A 20348-nucleotide genomic window follows, 5' to 3' on the forward strand; every position below is an offset into this window, starting at 1 on the left:
TCAGAGAGAGGACAGGGGTCAAGCACAGTACCTAGGGGATTGTTGTAAAGACTTTGGCTCTTACTCTAACTCAGATGGAAACTGCTTTGAGAGACGAGTGACACGATCTGACTTATGTTTTATAGGGTTTACTTTAACTGCTCTGTTGTGAATAGACTAGGGGGATGTCTTAGATGGAAGCAGGTACCAGTCAGGGGGCTGATGCCTTTCAGTAAGAAGGCACACTGCACTAAAAATATAGTGTGAGCCACAAAATCAATCTACATAAGTAAGTCAAAATTTTCTGGTAGCCCCATTAGAAGAAATAAAAAGAAACAGGTAAAATTATTTTTAATAATATATTGTGGTTAACCCAATATATCAACATATCATCATTTCTACATGTAATCAACAGAAAACAATTATTAAGATATTTTACATTTCTTTTTCATACTAAGTCTTTGAAATCCAGTGCATACATTATACTTAGAGTGTATCCCAGTTCAGACTGGCAACATCCTGTATGCTCAGTAGCCACATGGGGCTAGTGGCTACTACACTGGATACTGCAGACCCGAGAGGTCCTTGCTCATGTTAAAATCACGGGATCCAGGCTTCTTTCCATACCCTTCCAAATGTTTCGTTAAATAGCATTAGCTTATGAAGCCATTGGAAAAAATAAAGGTAGTTTCTTCTAAGTTCTTCTTATCTGTAGAAGAAGAATCTGAAATTGAGTTATATAAATTGAGAAGTCTAGTGTATCGTAAAAAGTTCTCTCATTCGGCAGTAAAATGCTGTTTTGTTGCATAAAACAAACAGCAGTCTTTAGTGTTTACCAATAATTATTTTCTGCTAGAAGAAACAGCCTTGTTATTAAATTTAAAAACTTATTATGCAGTATTTAGACAGATATATTGTTTTATTGGGAAACCTACATGCAGAAATAATCCCCAGCAAGTGGCCCATTGTGGGAATTAATAAACGTTCTGTCCTGTTTAAATCTGACATTTGAATAAGGGAAAACGTTCGTTATTCCCTAGGTACAGATATTTGGGATTGAGAATAAGTTTTTCAATTCACGTATATCATGATGCTTTTGCTTGTGTATGTTTCATACGGTATGCAGAATTGTTAGAATTTAGATAAAAATAGACCAGCATTTGGTAATAACATATAATCTATGTCATTATGTCTTTGAATTGTGGGTTCTTTGGGGAGATAGGAGGAGAGTGGAAAATGCACAGGACTTGGGGACAGAGAACCTGTTAGATTTCTGACTCTGCCCTCATTTGCTGTGAAATCATATAAAATGTGTTAAATCTCTCTCAGCCTCAGTTTCTTCATCTGACAAAGGAGATAAAAACACTTTCTTCACAGAGCTCTTGCAAGCATTGAGTTAAATACTATATATCAAGAACATAATGTAATGCCTAATACATAGTGGCATCATAAAAGGTGCCATTCTCATAAACAAGGTCCACATTCCTGAGGAAAATGGCAAATATACTTTGCTATGAAGTAGATTCACCTTAAATCAGTGCAGTGTATTTGTGATGTTGTAGCTGCCCAGAGAGCTTTGTTCTCAATTATTTTAAACTCTAATGAAAGGGTGCTCTGAGATAGCTTTATAGTAAGGAACACTGAACATTCTGAATCTTTCCCTTTCCCTTTAAGGGAGATAGATGCATACTAGAACAGAAAATACAGACTGGAGGCAGAAATCTATAGAGTAACTTAAGAGAAAGCCATTATTTTGCTTCCATTTTTTCTAGAGAGAAGTCTGCTGTCAGAGAGAAGTCTGCTGTCAGACTTATGATGGTTTTTTGTGATGGCAGGAAATCTGCCTCTGTTTTTTTTCTCCAGCTGTTTTTAAGGTTTTTCTATTTGCTTGGTTTTATGCAGTTTCACAATGATATATCTGTTTGTTTTTTTTTAATTTATTTGTTCAACTTGGGGTTCCATAGGTTGGTGGGTGAGTGTCATAGTCAGTTTGAAAATGCCTCAGTCTTTATTACTTCAAATATTTCCTCTATTCCACTCTCCCCCTGAGTCTACTCAAACAAAAATTCAACTTTGCCTAGATTGGCAAATACTTTTAGAGCAAAAGTGGCTTCCATATTAGTTAGTCTCTGGGCATGCAATTTTCATTTGCCTTTAACCTAGTAGTTCCTTTCTATCTGCTGTTCCTTGATGCAGTTAAGAGAATATCTTAAAATATTTTACCCAGCATATTTAATTGCTTCCTGTGGGAGAGTTTGAAAAACTTAATTCACCATTACCAGAAAATAAAAATTAAAAAACATTTAAATCTTACCCCATGTGGAATCACTTTGGGGGCACAGAATGAAGAAGTGGGAATCTAACTTCTAAATACATGATCAATTTCCTCATCATTATATTTTGAAGAGTACTTAATTTCCCAGTCTATCTAACATGCCACCTTTTTCATGTAACAAAATCCCATTTGTACTTTTGTGGTTTCTGAGCCCTTACATCCATTTGATTGATTTAATTAAGCCAACACCATGCTGTTTTAATTACTGAAGCTTTGTACCATATTTATATACTTTCTAGGACAAACCTACCTGCATTAACCTTCTTTAAATATGGGGGTATACAGTAAGTAGTTACTATCTTAGTACACTTTGCTCTAGTTGTGACATTGACATTGCCATTCATTCTAGGCATGTCTACATGTGATACGTATGACTTATTTTGCTAGGTGCTGGGAATATAAAGAAGTTTAACACAAAATGTCAGGTCTGGTAGATTGTACATTACTGAGCAGAAAAGGTATATTGTCAGGAAAAGTAAAGAGCTACATGCATTCAATAATAAAGCCAAATAACAATAGGGAATGTGTGTCGTAACGCAATGACAAAGCAAAGCAAAGAAACGTGCATTTGGAGCTGAGGGGCAATAAATTAGAAACTGGCAGAACTTCCATCGTATAAAATCTTGCTAGGAAAATACAGTTGGCCCCTCTGTATCTGCTGGTTATGCATCCTTGGATTCAACCAACCATGGATCAAAACTATTAAAAAAAAATCCCAGAGAGTTTCAAAAAGCAAAACTTGAATTTGCTGTGTGCGGCAACTATTTTCATAACATTTACATTGTATTTACAATTATTTACATAGCATTTACATTGTATTAGGTATTATAATGATTTAAAGTATATGGGAGGATGTGTGTAGGTTATATGCAAATACTATGCCATTTTATACAGGCACACCTTGGAGATATTATGGGTTTGGTTCCAGACCACCAAAGTAAAATGAATATAGCAATAAAGTGAGTCACATGAATTTTTTTGTTTCCTAGTGCTTATAAAAGTGATTATTATACTGTTCTGTAGTCTATTAAATGTTCAATGGCATTTATGTCTCAAAAACCAATGTATATACCTTAACTTAAAAATAATGCTGTTGGAAAAACGACACCAATAAACTTGCTTGATGCAGGGTTGCCACAAACCTTCAATTTGTAAAAAAAGGCAATATCTGAGAAGTGCAATAAAGCAAAGTGAAATAAAACGAGGTCTGTCTGTAAGGGATTTGAGCATCTGCAGATTTTGGTATTCGTGAGGTGGGATGAGGGAGATCCTGGAACCAATACCCCATGGATACCAAGGGATGACTGTAGTAGACAGTAGATAATACAGACAATATTTCTTTGTCCATCTGTCTTGCTTTTCACTAAAAAGATGTGACAATATTGCACCAAGGTAAAATCCTTAATTTAACATGCCTTCAGAGACAGAGAGTAGAAAATAAAAAGATACTAACTTGACTGGAGCAGAATTGGAAGTTGAAGAAGACAGGATGACTAGAAGCACGGTGCCTTGTGCTCTTTTCATTATTTCTCATTAATGAAGTTTAATATATATATTTATGAATTTAATATATATATTAACATTGTGAAATTTATTTTTAATATACACATATTACATATACTATAATGTTTAATTTATGTTGTGATATAATTATGTGATTAAATTATATAATCTGTCTACTTTGTTACAATATACCTTTTTGAAATGTTATTGTGTATATAATGTTTAATATATAGAGAATTGTGTTAATCACTCTCTAGTTGAAGGCTCTTTCTCTAGGGCAATAGAAAGGGAGTGGGCCAAATGCAGGAGGGAGAAACCAGTCCAGCCATTCAGGCAAAAGGAAATATATACCACGTGGAAAATGAAGAGACAGAGATTAGCTGTCATATTCTGAAAGCAATGATAGCACAGCACCCAGGAAAGGGCTTGGTGAAAAATTTCATTTTGGCTCCTGCATGAGCATCAAATCCACCAGATGGGGCTCTAATATTCTTCTGGTTCTGTGGCTGAAAATTCCAAGCATTGACTGTTTTCTTTAGAGGAAGAAAATATACTTCCCATAATAACTTCCAAGAGAATTTGCCTGAGATAGGGTTATGCCTTAATAAACATTATATCATTGTTTAATATCTTTTAATACTGTAAGGTGACTTTTATAGAAAGTGGCCAATTTGCTGAAAATCGAAGCATCCAAATAGCTGAATTAAATCAGTTCAAGGAGTTCTGAATTAAATCCTTTTGCAAGCCTCCTTTTAAGGAGACAAGGACATATTGATATACAAATGGGTGCATATCAGAGCAGTGCTGCTCCGTCTTAAGAGTTACTGGCAAACTTTAAGCTGTGAATTGTTTAAAATTATGGTAAATCATTGTGAAGCTTATCACAACTGCAATATACTCAGCCCAATGTAGCTATTTTGATAGGTTTCGCTTTGAGTGCTGGAAATTGAAACTTTTTTCTTTTTCAGGCCAGGGATGTAGGTTCTCCAAAGAAAGCATTTTGCTGCTGTTTCTCTGAGGTTTAGAGTTGGAAATCTGAGCCTCTTCTTGGCCCCCTTTCTCCATGACTCATAACTTTTGTTCAACCTGGAAAGAATGCCAACATGGGAAGATAGATCTGAATTTTGATTTAGAGAGTAGGTGGATCAAAATCATAGATTTGAGATGGAGCTGGATTAGGTAGAGGATGTCATCCAGTGGAAGAGGCCTGAGTTAGGATCAGGAGACCTGGGTTACCGTCCCAGATCAGGAAACACTGCTGCCACCAGGAACAGAGATAATTGCTAACATTTACCAAATGCTTCTACACATTAACTACATTGTCCTCCCATTGGCCTCCTGGGCCTGGCTGAGGCCAATTCTCCAGAGAAGGTGACAGCTAGCACACAGCAGTGACACTCGCAACAGCTGGGGGATGGACAACACACAGCCTGCCCTTCTGAGCACCTAGGGTCACCCAGTTGTAAGCTCCGGATACGTTAACACGTGAACTGTACCTCCTGGTGTTATGCAAGGCTGCAGCCCTTATACTAATCTTTCTAAATAGGGAACATGTTCTAAATTGTAATGATTAGCAGACTTTTACTTCCAGCCTATGAATTCTAGGAAAACTGTAAGTACCTAAAGAAGCTAAACTGGCCCCAGTGGAGCTAGTTGCCGTTTTTGTCCACATCTGTAGCTAAAGCATTAAAAGTATTAGACTATATACATGCTTGCCCCAGGCCACGAGGCTGTGATAGTGGATAGGCATTTAGCAATGCAGGCGGAGCTTGTTTTGGGAAACAAGAGGGTCCTCCTGGGAAATGAGGATCCTAGGAGCATATGGCACCCCGAGATCTTCCAAGAAGGCAGACAACCCCAGGGAATTCTGTCAAGACGGTGAGAGAGAAAGGAATTCCATTTAGTGAAACTTATGTACCTGACACACATAGAGCACAGCACATGCATAGCCAGGAACGACACAGGCTCTGTCTGCATCTGAGCGCCAGAGTTCGCATCCTGATTCTGTCATTTCCCAGGCTGACAGTTCCGAACAAATTATTTAATCCTTTCTAAACCTCTAACCCTCGAGGAGCATTTCAAAGGGTTCATTGAGACGACTGGCAAAAAGTGCTTATTTTACAGGTCAGAGGGAACCACTTCCCAAACTTCTAGAGCTGGTGAGAGGTGAAGAAGGAATTCCCACGCGGGTCTTTCGGATTCTAAAGCCCTGGTTCTTGCAATCGCGATACCCTGCAGAGAAGAACGAAGGGTGAGCCAGGCTGGAGTGCTGGGCATGTGTTCCTGCCGTAGCTTCCTCCTCTCCTCTGGCCTCTCTCCCAGTGCTCTTCCCTTCTTGACTCCGTAAGCTCTTCCCCTGCTCGACTCCACACCAGGCTCTCTCCAGCCTTAGAAGGTTGGCATGAGCTGGAAGGCAAATTGGGCTTCTGTTGCTACTTGGAATTCCATTTCCCCAGCTTCTGCTTAACTCATTGAAATTCCATCTCCTCATTGAGGCCTCCCCTCACCACCTGATGTAAAACTGCAATCTCACCACCATTGGAATTCTCAACATACCTTATCTTCTTTCCAAAAGCTCCATGAGGGCAAGGAACCATGTCTGTTTTTTTTTTCCCCACCTCCATGTATGATGTGTTCCGAGTGCACCATTCCTAGAATGGTGCCTGAGACTTCCTAACCAGTTGATAAATATCTGATGAATGAATGTTGAATGAATGAGTAAATGGGGGGAGGGCTGAAGGAAGGTAAGAGCGAGATGAGCCCTAAAACTAGAAAGAATTTTGAGTACAGTCGGCTCTCTGTGTCTGTGGGTTTTCCAAGGAAGGACTTGGGCATCGGAAAATTTTTGGTATCCTCGGTGGTCATGCAACCACACTCCTGTGGATACAGAGGAACGACGGTACTGAGTTTCCAGGCTAAAGGTGTTAGGACCACAGAAAGCTCATCTCCTTCAACTGCGGCACAAGATCAGATTCTACCGTAGGTGAGCCCCAGTTTCTGCTGAGGGGCTTAGCATGGAACTAGGACTTCCTATTCTTCCCATGTGAATCAGGGCTGGCCCCGGATTTCAAACTCCGGCTTGCATTTTTTCACTTATTCAGCTGTCAGCAAATATTTATGGACACTGCTGTGCTTCAGGCCCTGGGCTGGGTACTGAGTCCCAGGGATGTGAAGATGAAGGCTGTCCCACCTTCACAGATCTCAGTGAAGTGGAGGAAATAGATAATTACAGGTCGTTATTGTAACCATTAAGATAAGTGTGCTGACAGAACACCTGCAAGGACTATGGGCATCCTGTGACCGAGAGCTGATGGACCAAGGGGGGCAAAAAGTTGGTGCTCTGAAGACGCCCAAAAGTTGGCTTTCTTTTATACTGATACCCTTTAAGAATTTGCTCAACTGTGTCTCAGTGAAGCCCCAGAGACACAGACGTTGTCTTAATGAAGTTGTTTACGAAACCAGATTGATAGACTGGTTTACTGCCATTGGCTTGTGGAGAAAAATGTTTCAAACCTTTTCTGTAGTTTTTGATCTCATTTCAATATCTTCTGCAATTTTCTAAACAAAACAACTTTCTTCAAGGAAGCTAAAAGCATTTAGACTTTAGATAATAAAATATGTGACTCGTTTCCAATAAGTAGCACAATGCCACTCATTGCTTTAGATGTCCGCTTGGCTGCAGTTGTACACGGATGTCAAAAGTACCAAACAGAGACAGGTTAGGACTAGTAAGGAGGGTTTGTTTTAATTCTCATTTAGGAATGCTATTTCATTTGATGGGAGTGGAACCAATTTACAGTTCACCGGTTAATAACTGGAAATCCTAGTCGACCGGCACCATTTCTACTTTTTTCCAGAGTTGTTTTGATACAGCCCAGTCAATAAGGTCTAGGCAGCAACTTGGGCGATGCATCCTGGTTGGACTCTTTCCATGTCTTCTTTGAGCCTCACTTTTGTTGCCTGTAAAATGGGCTTAATAATCAGTTGAAAGGATTGTTATGGGTACAAAGTACAGTTTGTGACAGCTTTTAAGTTTTGTTTTGTTTTTTAACTGTAAAAACGACATAGTCTAACGTTTACCATTTTAATGATTTTAAGTGTACAGCTCAGTAGTGTTAAGTATATTTACATTGCTGTGAAACATCTTCAGGACTTTTTCATCTTGCAAAACTGAAACTATGTATCTGTTAAACAACAACTCCCCATTCATCTGTCCTGCCAGCTCTGGAAACCACCATTCTCCTTTCTGTTTCTATGAGTTTGATTACTTTAGATGTTTCATATTAGTAGAATCATGCAGTATTTCCCTTTTTGTGACTGGTTTATTTCACTTAACATAGTGTTCTTAAAGTTCATTCATGTTGTAGCATATAATAGGATTTCCTTTCTTTTTGAGGCTGAATAATATGCCATTGTATGTCTACACCAAATTTTGTTCATCTATTCATTTCTTGATGGACACTGGGGTTACTTCCACCTCTTGGCTATTGTAAATAGTATTGCTACGAACATGGGTGTACAAGTATCTCTTTGAGACTCCGTTTTCAATTCCTTTGGGTATATTCCCAGAAGTGGGATTACTGGATCACATGGTAATTCTATTTTTAATTTCTTGAGGAACTTCCATACTGTTTTCCATAGTGACTGCATCATTTTACATTCCCACCAACAGTGCACCAGGTTTCCAAATTCTCCACATCCTTGCCAATACTTGTTATTTTCTGTTTTTTCAGAAAAGTTTGTGCCAGTTTTAGAAATCATGCTAAGAGTTATTAGTATGAGATACAGAATTCTAAAATGAGTGTAAATGTTTATATATATTTATTTTATAGAAAATATAAATGTATATTTAAATAAATATGAATATGTGGATAAATAATAGGATAGCTGTTAAGGCAAATCCAGCATGGGTGGCCATAGGAAGCACATTTTTGACATCATCCAATAATAGCCATTGAGTACTTGTTATATACAAGGTAAAACATTATGTTATATTGTAATTATAACAAATTTAAAAATTATAAACAATCCCACGTTTATGTAAAAAAACACAATTTAGAATCATGTAAAGCAAAGAGCAGAGGTCTTCAGCCTGCTCTCTACTTATTCCTGTCTTCTGCACCTCCTTCCAAATCTCCACTCCCTAATAGTAGCCACTGAACAAAACTTTGCTGTATCCTTTTCGGTATCTTCTATGCAGATATCTATATGCTCCTTTTTTTTAAAGTTGGATTTTACTAGACATATTTTTCAGGAAGAATTTAATCAATTAATTAAAAATATTTCCCCCTGTTTTATTACTTTATAATTGACACATAACATTGTGTAAGTTTAAGGTGTACAATATGATGATTTGGTATATATCTATATTGTGAAATGATCACCACATAAGGTTGGTTGTTATATCCACCACCTCACATAGTTATCATTTTATGTGTGTGTGTGTGTGGAGAACATTTAAGATAGACCTTCTCAGCAAATTTCAAGTATACAACACAGTATTATTAACTCTAATCACCACGCTGTGTATTAGATCCCCAGAACTTACTCATCTTATAACTAAAACTTTGTACCCCTTGACCAACAATCTTCGCATTTCCCCCATCCCCCCCAATCTCCTCTTTGTTTCTATGAATTTGGCTTCTTTTTTTTTAGATTCCACATATAAGTGAGATCATACAGTATTCGTCTTTCTACGTCTGACTTAGTCATTAAGAATTTTAAAATGTGAATCTTTTGTCCAATTGAAATGATGTTTTGATTAGAGTTTTCCATGTTACACTCGACTACAAACGATTATTGCAGATGTGATTATTCATGTTAGCATTTGACTTTACCCGGTGGCTGAAACCTTGTACAGCGATCACTGCTGATCTCTGCACAAGGAGTCGCAAGTCATGGCCGCTCGCCCTTGATCACCCAGAGCCAGATGATCCCGGGGTCACTCTAGGCATCTTTTTATGGTGTGCAACGGTTGGGATAGGTTCTTCCCTGATCAAGGGTCCAGCTCTTATTTTAGTAGTGTGCTGGTTAAGAGTTTATGTTTTAATATAAAAAAGAGATGTGGGTTCAAGTTCTGGTTCTTTTTAATTTCTTTGATGACTCATTCATTCATGAGTGCCTGCTACATGCCAGACACTGTGGCTCTGAGGATAGAAGAGGTAAGCAGACGTAAAATCTGTTCTCATATAGCTTATATTTTAATGTGGGGAGACAGACAGTAAACAAAATACAAATCAGTTTTTAAACCATAAAGCACAATTCAACTGTTAAGCTTTATGTTTGATCATGGCTTTGATGGCGCTGTCTTCCTGGTACAGCATAAAAATAATATCCCAGATGTATTTTTGACTCACCTCTTGGGTCAGCAATGCTTCATCATTCCTGTGACTACACCAGCATCTGCCTTAGTTGATTATAGCACAAATACTCATATAACCGTTTGGTTTTCTGATATGACTGGAAAATTAATCGTAAAATATTAGACTCACAGTAGAGTGTGTACCTCTGTGATTTTATGAATTCTGTGACATCTGACAGGGCTTTTGAAAAATGTGTAAGCAAGGTCACATCAAATAAATACACACCTTTTTAGGAAAAGTTGCTCGAGCCTTCCTGATTAGTCATTTAAATTGATTTCATTTAAATCAAACCTACCGTGAAAAAGATGAACATTCTCTGAAAAGCATAAAATGTAATACAAAAACACAAAGTATTTTTAAGGATTGTAATAGAGTCTGACTCTTGTTTCTTGGTGTTTGAAGGCCGGCAGCTTTTAAGTGTCACCCTCCCTCTTCCCCTGTGTCCCATAACTAGGCAAGTGGAACAGAAAGCCTGGGTGCTCTCTCCTGTGGAGTTGGCAGGAGGCTCAAATCAGTAACCGTGACCCAGCCCTACCCCCTAAGCACAATAAAAACCCAGTCTCCTTTCCCTGTTCTCTCAGCCCATTTTTAGACCAGCTTGGGTGTCCTACCCTGCTTTTCCCCTAGAAACCTCCTAATGAGTGATAAACCTCTTCATACTCTCTAGCGGTATATATGGCATCAGCAGTCTTGACATCTGGACCAACTTTTGAGTGAGGGTCCATGTGATTCTACGGAGTGGCCACAACAAGAATAGCTTTCCAGAAATCCCCTCTCCCCACTGTTTGCAGCTTATCAACATCCATAAATATTTTGCTAAGTTGGTTTATTCATAACAACCCTGGTGGACCAAGAGTCCCAGGTTGTCTGTCAGTGCTTGTCTTTCCAGCCGCACCCAGTTCCAGAATCATCCCTGAACTTCCAGGATCAGGAGTTAGATGAGTCTTGTTACCCATTGTGTTTGGCTAAGCCAAGGACACACATATACATATCTATTGAGTTCCAGCCTTCCCTTTATTCTTGTTGAGATGATCCAATCCATACACTGCCTCAGTTTCTCTCCTGAGCCAGGAGTCTTGACCCAAACTCCATTTCTATTGGAGAAGGGAGGCTTAATGTTTTCCCGGCTGTGTTCTCTCTTGTTCCAAGCACTAATTAGATGGTCTTTTGATGGCCTGATTGCCTAAGACCTGAATAGCTGTTGTGATGTCTCACCATTCATTTTAATTAAATTAATTTTTTCAGGTTTCTATGGAATTAATTTTTTTAATTTAATTTGATTTACAATGTTGTGTTAATTTTAGGTGTACAGCAAAGTAATTCAGATATCTCTATCTATCTATCTATCTATTCTTTTTCAGATTCTTTTCCCTTACAGGTTATTACAAAATATTGAGTATAGTTCTCTGTGCTGATGTCTCATCATTCAGATAAAACCTCCCTGGATATTGATGTCTTCCCCAAGCAAGTAGGTTGGCCACGCTCCTTTGGACACAGCAGGTTGGACTTTTTCTTTACCCTATACAGGTAAGTCCCTATACAGGGACTGACCCTACAACATTGGCCATTTCCTCAGCCTCATCTTTATCAGTCTTGGTCACTGTATTCATCCTTCCCTTACATCCCAACATGCATGGACATTCCCCCACCCTCTGAATGCATGCACAAACACAGACACATTCTTTCTAGGTCTGTTACTTTTGTCTTAGTAAGCCTCATTGTCAAAACTGCCAAGTAATTTTACTCACGGACTTAAATGTTTTGTGTACACTCATTTCTTATGTCATAATTCTACATTGTGTTTTATCTGTCCAGTTGGCCATAGAATTACCAAAATGTACTTAGTCATATTTGCCTTCATACATAGCTATTTGTAACTATCCTGTGAGGACTTCTAGACTCTCTTTCTTAGGATGTATGGGTAAGGCTGACCTTAGGTGGGGCATGACATCAGAGGCTCCTTGAGGCTTCAAATCTTCCCTAGTTTCCATCAAAGATGCCTTGAGAGCTTTGTCTGTTGTATTAGATATATATTGCCTATATATATAAACATATAAATAACTACCCCATAACTTAGTGGCTTCAAGCAGCACACAATTTGTTATCTCACACAGCTTCTGTTGGTCAAGAATTCAAGGCAGGAATTCAAGGGTGTTTCTGTCTTATGAGGATACATCGAGACACTGACCAGAGCTGCAGTCATCTTAAGACTTGACAATGGCTAGAGGATCTTTTTCAAAGACGGCTCACTCATACGGCTGTTGGCTGCTGGCCTCAGTTCCTCACCATGTGGACTCTCTACAGGCTGTCTGAGTGTCCCCAAGACATAGACTGGCTTCCTTTCCCCGGGGGCGGGGGGTGATCCTAGAGTCAGCAAGATGGAAGCAGCTCTCTTTTATGACTTGGTCTTGGAAGTCATTTCTCTAATATCCTATTGGTTAGACAGGTCAGCTCTAGTTGGTGTGGGAGGGATGACACCAGGGCATGATGTCAGGAAGTGGGCTTCACTGGGGACGTCCTGGAAGTGAGTTACCACACACTTTATGTCACCCCATAGGTGCTGAATAGTTTCAAGATGAGCTGATCTCAGTGACAGTGGTGGTGGGGGTGGGGACCTTGTGGGATAAACCTACTTGTTGTAGCTCTTTGCTAAGAACAGGGTAGAGATGAGACCAACCAGGAAGGGCATCTTTAGTAATCACTTGACTTCAACAGAAGAATCTGAGAAGGGAGAAAATAAGAGAAAGAGGATGGAAAAACAAAGCAGACTAGGCCAGTCTAGACACCTTTACCATCAATCATACTTGGTGGATGTCAGGACAGCAACAATGGGATACGGCCAGCAGAGGGCAGGCATTTGCGAGCCAGCTTCTGTCTTCAGAATAAAGGACAAACAGAACCATAAAATTTCAGAGTCGGAAGGAACCTGAAAAAATCACCTACTAAGACCTTCTTATTTCACAGATGATAAAATCAAGGTCCAGAGAGGCTAAAGTGGCTTGTTCAAGGATTCTCAGCCTTCCGATGGCATAGTTGGGATTTGAAATCTCAGCTCCTTGACCATTTTCCCTTTCATTATACTAAACTCTTCCCTTTTAATCAGAATGGTTAAAACATGGCCCATCACATTTGAGGCAAATTGAAAGGATTAGGCATGTTTCATTATCTCTTAAATTTGAGCAAAAAGATAATAGAATTTTTTGGAGAGTTTTAGTTTTGACTTAAATCGTTTAAGTATTTTTTATTACTTTACCTAGACATATGCAGACATAAAACTAGGAACCTATTACCATATTCAGGTGGTGAATAGCAGTTTAGTTTTAGCTAAACTCAAGGAATAAACACATCCAATGAATGTTGTCAACCTAGTTTTTAAACATTCATTTGTAAGCTCTTTTAATTGATTGATTAAAATCAAATATATGTAGATAACGCAAATAAATAATAAGTTTCCTTTGCCTATACCCCCATGGGCTGTGTGGCTAATCAATTTTCCCACCAGTTTTTTTTTTCTGTTTAAACTGTGACAAATCTTCGTTTGTCTAGTGGGTCATTTCAATATCAATTCGTTCTCATTTGGTGATAATGCTTCATTTATGGATTAATCGCACTTCTTTTCTCATTAGCTTGGATAGCTCTCCTTGTCTCCAACATAACTCTAAAATATAAATGCAAACAGGAACAAAAACATCTGGGGAGATAATTGGTTACACAGTGATTACCCAGAGGACATATTTACATTAATATAAGCATTGAAGTGAAAACATACTCCAAAACGAAACAAAACAAAACAAAATCAGAGAACTTACGGCTCCAGGAAAATATGTCCACAAACCCTTGGGTATCATTATGCTGCAATTAGAGGAGACACTGCATAATGTATGTGTTTTTAGTCCTGGTGGTATGTTCTGGACATGATATTGTTCAGAAGTTATCTTGATTTCAAATGAAATGAGAAGGGCCACTGCCATTTGTTCAACTGTCGATGACAATGTCTTAATTGCAGAGCTAATTAACGAACACATAGAGAACACTGGCATCATTTTGCCTTCCCTGGCATCATCCAGGTGAAAAGTGCCAAGGTTAGGGCGGAAGGTTGGGTCCCCTGGACAGCTCCAGTGCGGACTCTGTTGTCTGTGACGAGGCACTGCGTTGACTTTGCTGGGAAACTGAATACAGAGTAAGACGTGCCTAAACCCAGCTGCTGTCTGTGACCTGTGATTAAGGCACCACGAGCTGCTGTTAATAAATGATGCTTTTTGGACTAATCTAAATATGATTGTCCTGCCTGAGCGATCTTGCAAAACTTATTTGGCTTAAGCGTATTTTCAGTGCCAAAACATCAGAATTGTGAAGCGCTCTTGTCCGAGGCTGATGCGCGGTATTCCACAGCCAGAGCCATGCGGTAAGGAGTGGAGTTTGCGACTCACGCTCTCAATATTGTCCCTGTGTTCCCAGGCATTCCGCTTCCACGAACCAGTGGGAGGAAGCAGGAACACAGCGTTCCTATTTCACTGTAACTTAAGCAGAGAGAAAAGAGGCAAATGAGGGGTTTAGACTGAATTAATTAAGCCCAACACATTTCAGGGTGTGAATGTTTGAGAAGCTTAGATGAACATTTTATATTCACACCCCATCTCCACCTGTTGAAATATTTCTCCTTCTTTTAGGCTTATCTCTAAAGCTACTTTTTTCCGAAGACTTTCTGGATTCCCATCAGACGAGGTTCAGCCACAGCTAAGCCCATGATCATTTTGAGGGGGCCTCGTTTGAAGCTCTGCTTTGCCCAGAGTTGTAGATTTCTTTCAAGATACAGTATCCTCAGAGTGCTTTGTGGAGGATGTGATCTAATGAGAACTGGTTAGATCACAGAAGACTCTGAATGGTCGCCAAACATTTACAACATAATGGCTTCAGCCGTGGCTACCTTAGTTTTCTTAGTGAGGTTCAAACCCAAAATATCCCAGATGGTGGGCTCATAGAAGAGGCAGAGAGGGAATGAAGAGCTTTAATCTCAGCCTTAGCATCAAGATGCAGTCAGACAGCTGCTTCCAAGAACAGTCAAAATTCTGCTAAGGAAGCTGAAAGCAGCATTTTAATTTTAGGGGGAAATTGTACCCCTGTAAGGAACACACAAGGTCATGAGTGGTGGCCTCTGAAACTGCTGATTTCCCCATCTTACATCACTAAGGTGTTTAACTGAGAAGGAATCCCTCCTGCTTGACCACATACACTCTTGGCTTGGCTTGCTTTTTCGGATCCTCTCTTGGTGATAGCTTCACCCCCACCCCGGGAACAGGGGTTGGCAGTGGGGCTCAGAGCAGAAAAATCTCTGAGAGGGAAGGTGCATGACAAGAGAGTGAGAATCCTGGCGCGTCATCACTCAGGGGCTGATGGGAAATGAAATTATCGCTCAGGACAAGTTATGGAGCTGGATATGATTGTAACCCTCTGATGTCTCTGCTCGCTCTTTCCACCTTCTCATTTTTTGACCTTGCAGGACTGTGAATAGAGTTAATCAAAGGTCTTGATTGCAGGAGAAGGCTGTGATTAAGATTTAATAGCCAATCATGGCTGGAGAACTCCTTGCCAGCAGACGGTCAGCTGGCCAAGTTTAGCGCTGAATGTGCCGTGCTTGCCTCAGACGTGTGATAAAGGACGCCCATCACAAGACTTACGGGAAGTGAAAATTGGGTAAGTGATTTTTCTTGGGTAGAGGTGGAGAAATAGAAGTGGGAGAAGTCCCCAAATATAGGCTCACAAATATTTTATTTTAGCTTTGTCGGGGACTTTAGAGGTCACAGAGTTCAACCTCCCATCCTATCAATTCATTCAGTCAACTAATACTAAGTGGTTACCATGAGTACTGGGGATACAATAGTGAACAAAACAGATAAAAGCCCTGCCCTCAAGGAGCTTACATTCAGTAGAGGGAGACTGATAATAAAACTGGTGCACTATTAAATTATGTGATAGAGTGGAAAGTGATATGTGCTATGAAATAAATAATATAGGGAAGGAAACTAGGGATAGTGGAGAGGGTGTGGCAGGTGTTGCCATTTTAAGTAGGGTGGTCCTCCTTGACAAGGGGCTACATAACATTTGTTGAACACATGCTGTGCCAGGGAACTCACGACCTCATAAGGGAGTCTCTTTCATTTTTATTTATTTATTTATTATTTTATTTATTTTTGGCTGCGTTGGGTCTTTGCTGCTGCGTGCAGGCTTTCTCTAGTTGCGGTGAGTGGGGGCTACTCTTCATTGCGGTGTGCGGGCTTCTCATTGCGGTGGCTTGGGCTCTAGGCATGTGGACTTCAGTAGTTGTGGCACACGGACTCAGTAGTTGTGGCTCTTGGGCTCTAGAGCGCAGGCTCAGTAGTTGTGGCACACAGGCTTAGTTGCTCCATGGCATGTGGGATCTTCCTGGACCAGGGCTCAAACCCGTGTCCCCTGCACTGGCAGGTGGATTCTTAACAACTGTGCCACCAGGGAAGTGCCCCTCTTCCTTTTTTTTTTTTTTTTGCGGTACGCGGGTCCCTCACTCTTGTGGCCTCTCCCGTTGCGGAGCACAGGCTCCGGAAGTGCAGGCTCAGCGGCCATGGCTCACGGGCCCAGCCGCTCCGCAGCATGTGGGATCCTCCCGGACCAGGGCACGAACCCTTGTCCCCTGCATCGGCAGGCAGACTCTCAACCACTGCGCCACCAGGGAAGCCCATCCCTCGAAGGTCTTTCCCAGAAGTCTTTTTCATATATTGAATTGAATATGCTTTTCTGTAATGGTTTTCCATAGATGCCTTTTATTATGTGGAAGTTCTTTCCTAGTCCTAGTTTTGGGGGAGTTAATAGCAGGAATAGATTTTTGTTAAATGCAAGAAATAGGCAAGGCAAATTTGACAAAGAACAAAGGTGGAGGGATAATACTGCCTGATTCAAGAATTATTATAAATTACAGGAATAAAGACAGTGTAGTATTAGTGTAAAGATAGACATATCAAAGAAGTAGAACAGAAAGTCAGGAAAAAGATCCATACATATATGGACAATTGGTCTACAATAAAGAACAAAGGTGATTCAGACAAGAGAGGGTAACCTTTTCAAGAAATGATGCTGGAACTATTGGATATCTACAGGTAAAGACAGAATTTCTATCCATTTTCCTCTTAGTACTCTCTCTTGCAAGCTCTAACCACCTTGGTCTCTCTGGGCACTCAGCATCATCTCTTCACTTCAGGCAGTCTGTTGGGGTCCACCTGGTCTTCTCTACCCTGCACTGTAGACTGGAAATTTTTTCAAGGCAGCAACTTAGGAAATCACAGGACTCATTTATTTCCCATCTCTCAGGGACCACTGGCCTTCATTCCCGAGGGTCTATCGTCTTGAAAACTATTGATGGATATAATTTGTCTGTTTCTTTTTTTGGGTTTTTTTAGGAGAATAATTTTGTTCTTTAGTACTCCAACTGGAACAGAAGTCTTATTCTTGCTTTTTAAAAAATGATTTTAAAATATTCCTGCTTTCTCTAATCTCTGGCAAAGTACAAACAGTGTTAGAATTCAAACCTTGAAGATTTGAAAGAACGCACCTTGTATTCTTCAGAATACTTCAGAACTGGCACTTTTTACTAGGAGGAGGCTGTGTGACAAAAATTTTAATTTCTTCCAAGGATATGATTCTGTGAGAACAAGATTTCTATCTGTTATAACTTCAATTTTGGTAATTTCTATTTTCTCAGAAGATCATCCATTTTACCCATGTTTTCAAATTTACTTAGCTATAGGCAGAGTTAAAACTCTTAAATCTTTAATTTTTTCTGTATTTGTGCTACTTTACCCTTTTCTATTTTTTTCTTGCTTTCCTTTTCTCCTTTAAAAAATATTTTGACCAAATTAGTGCTTTATTTTTTTCTTAAAGATAATAATAGCTCTTGCATACATTTAGCAATTGTACCACCTCTCTATTATAATTTATTAATTCATGCTTTTATTATTTTCTTCCTTATACTTGACTTGCTTTGTTATTTTTTTCTAACTTCCTGAGTCAAATTCCTAATTAATTCATTTATATTCTTTCTTGTTAAGTAGGGAGGTACTTTAGATATCAATTTATACATTGTGTAAGCAAGTGCTGAAACAAAAAATAATTTGCTCAGAGAAATTCTGATTTGTCAGAAATGGTGTTCAAATCTGGCACAATTCAATGCAGATGTAAGATTTCTTTCTCCAGCATTTCCAGAACAGAGGGATCTGTAGTTAAATAAGACAAACTTATGAAGCATATAATCTAAATTGATAGTGTATGTAAAATGACATTTGTTGCTATAAAAATTAAGAAAAGTTACGCCATTATTGTTTTGGATACAAGAGACCATTAGTTACCTTGGAGCAGCATTATTTTTTTTTAACAGCTTATTGAGGTATAACTGATATACAAAATTTGCATGTTTAACGTATATGATTTGATGAGTTTGGACATATGAATACACTGTGATGCTATCACCACAATCAAAGGAATAAACATATCCAACACCTGCAAAATTTTCCTTGTGTCCCCCTTCCCTTTTTTGTGGTGAGAACACAACGTATTTATCCTCTCAACAATTTTTTAGTGCACAGCATTTTGTTGCTCACTATAAGCGCCGTTTTACGGCAGCTCTCTAGAACTTAATCATCTTGCATAACTGAAACTTTATAGCTGTTGGACATCTCTCCATTTCTCACCCCTCCTCCTGGCCTCTGGCAATCACCATTCTATTCTCTGCTTCTGTGAGTCTGACAATTTTAGATATATCATCTAAGTGGAATCACACAGTATTTGTCTGAGACTGGCTTATTTCACTTAATGTCTTCCAGGTTCATCAGAATTACTTTTTTCCAAGGAAAGTCACTTACGTGAGTGGCTAGTTCATAGCCATTGACCTGGGGAAAGTGTTTGACAGAACCTTTTTTTTTACATTGCTTAGCAAACCAGGGAGCTGCGGGAGCGACTCATAATTTGTTTAAAGAAATCTAGATCTTTCGGTGTGGTAAGAAACCCCTAACACTTTCTTCATGTGTGTTAGTTTGTGAGGGCTGCTGTCATGATGTACCACAAACTGGGCGTCTTAAACAACAGAAATTTATGGTCTCACAGTTCTGGAGGCTAGAAGTCTGATATCAGGGTGCCAGCAGGGTCATGCTTTCTCGGAAACTGCTGGGGAAGGACCAGTTCTAGGCCTCCCCCCTCACTTCTAGTGGCTTCGTGGCAATCTTTGGTAGATGCATCACCCTGACCTCTGAATTTATCTTCATGTGTGTGTCTGTGTTCACATTTCCTCCTTTTATAAGGATGAGGTTGTACTTCATTCAAGTACAACCTCATCTAACTAATTACATCTGCAAAGAACCTATTTCCAAATAAGGTCGCTTTGCGAGGTGCTGGGGGTTAGGACTTCAACATATGAATTTGGGAAGGGGGGGACACATGTCCACCCATAACACCTGGAGACCCTGAGTTAAGAGAAAGTATCTGTAGGCCACAGTGGCTCTGCTCAAGGCCCATTTCCAGGTCAGGCCATGGCAGTGAATTTACTCTCATGGAGGAACTGACAGGGCTCATAGGGCAAAGACAGTCCAGGGCAAGGAAGGGAGATGGGTGACAGTGGCCACAGTGTGAGCTGAAATCACTAACACAGGCTCTCACCTGACTCTCTGGAAAAAAAACCTGTGCCCAAAGCATATTGTGGCTTGGAAGAGCTGTCAGCTGGTAGAAATCCCTGGCTAATTTGGTACCTGGGCTTTTGCATGGCTCCTGTGGTAGTCGTTAGGCGTGAGGCTTAGCATGACTTGTGTGATGCTATTGGAATAGAAGGTAACTAGAATGCTGTCTTGTTCAAACCCGGTGTCAGTTATCGCTGCATGAAGAACCTCCCCACACCTTATCTCATGCTTCTGTAGATTGCCAATTTGGCCTGAGTTTAGCTGAGTGATTCTTCCACTGGTCTTCAATGACCTCACTCTTGTGGCTGCACAGCTGGGTCACCCGGGGATGGATTGCCTGGGGACTGTTGGTCCCAGTGGCCTCACTCGCACCTGGTGGGTGGCTCTGGGCATGTGGACCACTGGGCTATGTTTATCCAGCATTTAGCAGGTAATCTGAGGCTTCTGCACCCGAGGACTGTGTTCCAGAAGCAG

Source organism: Monodon monoceros, unplaced genomic scaffold (genome assembly GCF_005190385.1).
Source record: "Monodon monoceros isolate NGI ecotype Baffin Bay Population unplaced genomic scaffold, NGI_Narwhal_1 Super_Scaffold_8, whole genome shotgun sequence".
NCBI lineage: Eukaryota > Metazoa > Chordata > Mammalia > Artiodactyla > Monodontidae > Monodon > Monodon monoceros.